At 37.7% G+C, this 5527-nt stretch overlaps 1 pseudogene; it reads left to right on the top strand.

Moving 5' to 3' along the window:
• Window positions 1-414: 414 nt before the first annotated feature.
• On the top strand, window positions 415-4638 carry LOC127545370 (endoplasmic reticulum lectin 1-like; annotated as a pseudogene).
• Window positions 4639-5527: the final 889 nt, after the last annotated feature.

Below are 5527 nucleotides of genomic sequence, written 5' to 3'. Positions count from 1 at the left end.
TATTGTCCAATAGATAATTAGCCTTAAGTGCTCGGTTGTCTGATTCCAGTGCATTTATTCAGAGTTTCAGCCCTTTACATCTACCAACTGGTTGATAATAGCTATCAGAATCTTGATTGAGTGATAAATATGGATTGAATGAATCTAAAAGAAGGTAATATTACTCTAAGTAATGGTGGGAGAGGGAATTCATGGAAATGGTAATGAGGAGAAAAGTATTTTAACTTTCCCATCATAACTTGTGAGTTGAACAATTGAAGGAGAAGTGTTAAGAATGAAAATACAACCAGTGCTAGCCAGAAAGACTGTTATCAGAAGGGATCTATTTCCCCAGAGTGTGAAGAGATGCAAGGAATTAAAAATGAAAAGTTTCAAAATTTGTTACCTATGGAGGGCAAAATTTCAGAGGGCATAATGGAAGGTTGGGTAGATCCTGAGTGGGATATTGAAGGGAATGGAAATAGAGGATCTGGCAGTGAGTGAAAATATTTTACAAAGAAAGCAATTTATGTTTTATGTACAGTGTCTCTCCCTCTATTCATAAGATCTGTCCAAAGGACTATTTATTCTATTGTTTTCTTCTTCAAAAAACAGAGACATTTAACTCTTTTGTCTCATGGGATTTTATTCATGATTTCTTGAAACAACTCTGGAAAACCAAGTTTTGGTAAAGCCCATTGGGATTTAAATGAAGGTACTTGACTATGCCTTACACCTCAATCATTCTGGTTTTCACTGAATGGCTAATAATAGTTGCCAACCCATAACTTACTTGGTTATTGTTATTTTGTTAGTTCAGAGTGAGTGTAAATAGCAATTGTATCTGTTCTGGCCAGAAATTCTGAATAGGCAAACTGAAATTTTTTAAGTAGGCAAAAGAGGCTATCTTTTGCCTCATTTCTTTTCTATACAATCACCGAATGGATGTTACCTCAGACAAACTGAGATCTAGGAAAGATTTTATCATAAAAAAGCCAAGATCTTGCCCCATTCAGGGCCACCTCCAAGTAGTTCTGATCTATGTCTTTCCATTAGATCCAGATGATTCTGGAGGAGAAAATAAGGCTGATGACTTTGCACAGTCCTGCCTCACTTAATTCCAATTCATTTGTAAGTCAAGACATCACCAGCCTGATGTCATTGGTCCTCTTTGGGGATCAATAGTAGGGCTTAATAAATGATTTTTTAAAAATGTATGTATGTATGTGTGTGTGTGTGTGTGTGTGTGTGTGTGTGTGTGTGTATGTGTGTGTATTTAAAGGAAAGGGGATAAGATCTGTGCAGTGACAGCTAAGGGTTCACAATTGCTGCAATGGGGATAATTCTGATGCTGTTTGAGTGGTCTAGATTCCTGGTAGTCTAGAGATTACTGGCTATAAGAAAGTTGTTAAGAATCCCGTTTAAACTGGCTGCAGGTTTTAGGAGTGAAAGAATTTGCTCACTCCTGAAATATTAGTTGCAAAATGAAAGTTTATTGTTAGATAGAAATCAGTTTACCAAGAGACTGACTTCTATAGTGGCAGATCTATGGAAAATGGAGTTTTGCACTGAGAATGCAGTTCTCAGTGGGCAGAAGGTCCTGGCAGAAAAGGGAGCTACCAAGGTCCATCTGCAAAGGACTTTAGTTGATGGAAGCTATTATATTGAGTGTCTTAGTGGGGGCTGGGACAATCAGAGCAGAGCAGATCAGACCTGATGGGGGCTGGGACAGCCTGGAATTGGAATTAACCACATTTCAAAGGGATCCTTTTGACCAGGATTTATAATTCAGTCAAAGGTTCTGGTATCCTGGAAAGAAAACTTATCTAGGAAGAATATGCTTCAGCCAAAAGAGGCTGAGAATCTGAAAGAGATCACAGATCAATAGGAAATATAATTTCTTAAAGGGACCACAACCCGCTTCTATACAACAAAATGGGAGCATGTTAATAATAAAGCAATAATTTCACATAGGTTATCATTGCCACAGGAAGACTAGGCAGCTAATGTGAAGTTGTATCAGGCCAGAGTACCTTCTCAGGATGTGTTTTCAATCAGAGACTCACCAACCATTGTAAAAATGTTGGTAGTCTAGGAAAAGGGTAGATGGAATCCTTGCAATACCTTCCTACTGGGAAGAGGAAAAGTAGTATCAGAACCAATGGAAGAATTTTGCTGATAGTTTACTGCCATTTCATATAATTTTTGTGGTTTTGTGCACACAATAGAAATATCATATCCTCGGCAACCAGTTAGAGTTGTTAAAAACAACAAAGAGTGTTTATAGACTCACTACTAATCTGGACATTGGGGTGGTATTGTCATATTGTTCTAGGGGAAAGAATATATAATTCTCTCCTTTTCTTTGAGGAAGAGCTATTACACTTTTCTTTAGTATTACACAGTACCTATTTTACTTTTACTTAAAAAAAAAGTTTTATTTTTCTTTCCTGTGGTGTTCTCTTCTTTTAAATATAATGGTTCTCTGTGGGAACAGGTTTCTTGGGGAGGTTTTCAGTTTAATTCAATAATCACTTCAAATACAGCCAGCTGATAAAATCCAAACGTTTATTTTCACCTTCCAAGTCTTGTCTCTTTTATTGGGCCAGTTAGCTTTCCTGACCTTGGCAATCTTCCGAAGTGACCTCTGGCTCTAGCTCAACTCCAACTTGTGGCTTCTTCTGAACTGAACTCTCCTCCACTCTGAATTTTTTCAACTGAACTTTGCTAACTGAGCTCAGCTGTTTTTATGCTCTCTCAAAGGTTGACATCTCTTCTGAGAGTGGGATTATGGGAGGTGTGAATTCACAAAGTTACAAAGTTAACTGTGAATCTCCTATACTTGTGAACTCCAATGAGTACTTAAATACATTAGTGAGTTAGAGAATTTGCTAAGTACCATGCTAGGCATGGTAACTGACTTATCACTTTGTAAGGATTCCAACACTTTCCCCCATTAGTATTGCCTACACCAAGAGAATTGTTCACAAAAAACATAAAAGCATTTGAATGGTAGAAGGTCTTCTAGAACAATGGCTAAAAAACTTTTAAATAGTTAAAGATTTCTCTCAAAAAGAGCTTTTGCTTATGTGGATTATATCTAAATGATATTTTCATATTAGAAATTTTTAAATCTTATCATTATTATGAAAATAGTTTTGATCTTGAGGACTCTCTGAAAGGGTCTCAGGAACATCTTATCACATTTTGAGAATCTCTCTAGAAACCATGAGATGTGATGTAATAATAGCAATATCTGCCACAATTTTCCCTCTCACATTCTTTGGTATAGGTTTGACCTTCCCTTCCTCCCTTTAAAGGAGAAAAAGCTGTTTCAGGTATTTGATTGGATAGAGCAGTTGTATACATACTTTGATGTAACTTCCTGATGACTTCTGTCCAGATTAACAAACATTCCTGATTACTAAAAAGGCATACAAATATCCTCCACATGGAGTCAAGACATTTCAGACCTGGCTGACTTCTTAATACCATATGAGTCACTACACCCTCTTCTGCTGACCAGACAAGTAGGGCTATGTCCACCCGAGCTAAATACTGGAAACTTGTTAATTGCAAAATAACCTACAAGTGCTTCATTTCATTCCAATATCCAATCTGAATCAACAAGGTATAGGCCTGAAATAGGCTCATCCTTAACACCAGGATTTCCCCATTTCAAATATGCAACCTCTACAAAATAGGGCATTTTCCCTTTCAATTCTTGGTGATTTTGAAAAAAAAAAAAAAAAAACTAGCCACTATTCCACCTGCAAGATTGTCTTAGCCAAATACAAGATAGGCCTAGTATTTGACTTAAAAATGGTTTATAGCTCCTCAGTCTCTGCCTCCTCTCTATGAGCCAAGAAGGTGGCAGCAGCTGGAAAAAGAGGTGGAGGAGGTTGGAAGAAGAAGGAGGTGGAAAGTCACAGGTGCACTGGGGCTGCTGGTCTTCTGCAGACTCCTGGAGACTTCTGGAGTTCATCAAGTGCTCCATTCACTCAGTGACACTTCCTGTTCTGAGTCAACTGGCCAGACACTGAATTCACCTTGCCTTCTGCTGGTTTTCTATAAAGAAGATAATTATGTCATTATGATAACAGCAGATAAAGAAAAATATAAATTCACCACCCCCCACCCTCCCTCCTTGTAGCAGGTGGAGATGAGGAAGAAGAAAAGGATTATAAAAGCCTACTCCAGGTGAATCATTGTAACCACTGTTTAAACCAAGCAGTTGTTCATCCAGGATTGAATCTTAATGGACTATGCCATAGAAAACACATTGAGCAATATCATGAAAAAAAAAAAAAAGAAACTCGTCAGAAGATAAATATTCAGGAATATTTCCTTGGGAACAGGATGAAAAAGAGCACAATAACTAAAGCAGAAAAAGAAGAAAAGGAAAATGAAAACACCAAAGAGAATTCAGAGGAGATTCCTACTAAAAATATTAACGGTCAGATGACTTCCTACTATCCTGTGGGGATGGGAAATGACACCCATTTGTGTAGCTTGTAGCTTGAGATAAAACTTTATGAGATCAAATACTGTGATATATATCTATCATCCTGAAGCAAAATATGAAATTCTTTCAGGAGCTGAAGTTACTGAATATGAAATTGTCATACCAACACCTCTCCTGGGGTGAGCTCTGAAACTCTCCTCTGTCAGAGACCCACCTTTCAGGGCAATTAAGTGTTTTCATTAAGATTAGCCCAGGACCACTCCCTACTTAGCTCAAATTTAAGTGGTCTCATTAAGCTGGAGATCTGGACTTGATATAACTTAAGTAGTCTCATTCAACTGGAAATCTAGCCCTGGGGGCAGTGATAACATTAAAGGAATCTCATGCAATAGAAACCCCAGTCTCAGATTACTTATAAAAAGACAATTTTAAACTCCAAATCTTTGCAGAAGTTCTAAATAGGAATTATGCTTTGCCAAGAGATCTTCCTCTTGGCACAGCTGTCTACCAGGACTCTTGCCCACTGAAAAGAAATTCTCTTCTCAGTGATAACCTTTTGTTATTTCTCTGCCAAGGCCTCTTGCCACTCAAAAGTCTGTCTTCCTGGCAAAGGTGGCTTCTCAGCCAATAATAAACTTCCCTTTTGCCAATCAGACTTTTTGAGTTCGTGAATTTTTTCACATTGGACCTGCCTGGACTAGAGGGAAAAGCCACAACTTTCTGCACTGCCACTAACTGCATCAAGATCACCTCATTAAGCCTCACAATCTGGTAAAGTTGGACCAGCAACAAGAAATAATGAAGATCCCCTTTAAAAAATCAAACGAAGGAAAGAGGAAGAAATGTTTTCAACTAAAAAAGACAAATTAACCTCCATCCCAAAACCAGTTGCTCTTGGTACTCATCAACTACTCATTGTTAGAACAACACACATCTCCAAACTGACTGATGACAATCTTATAAAACAATTTCTTAGGAGCTCTTATATTTTCATTGGTGTGTAGATTGGTAGAAACATGAATTTTGCTATGGAAAACATGTACATTAGTTCCATGAGGATAAGGAAAGTGGAAAATCTGTTGT

Source organism: Antechinus flavipes, chromosome 1 (assembly GCF_016432865.1).
Source record: "Antechinus flavipes isolate AdamAnt ecotype Samford, QLD, Australia chromosome 1, AdamAnt_v2, whole genome shotgun sequence".
NCBI lineage: Eukaryota > Metazoa > Chordata > Mammalia > Dasyuromorphia > Dasyuridae > Antechinus > Antechinus flavipes.
This window is presented reverse-complemented; position numbering and strand designations above follow the sequence as displayed.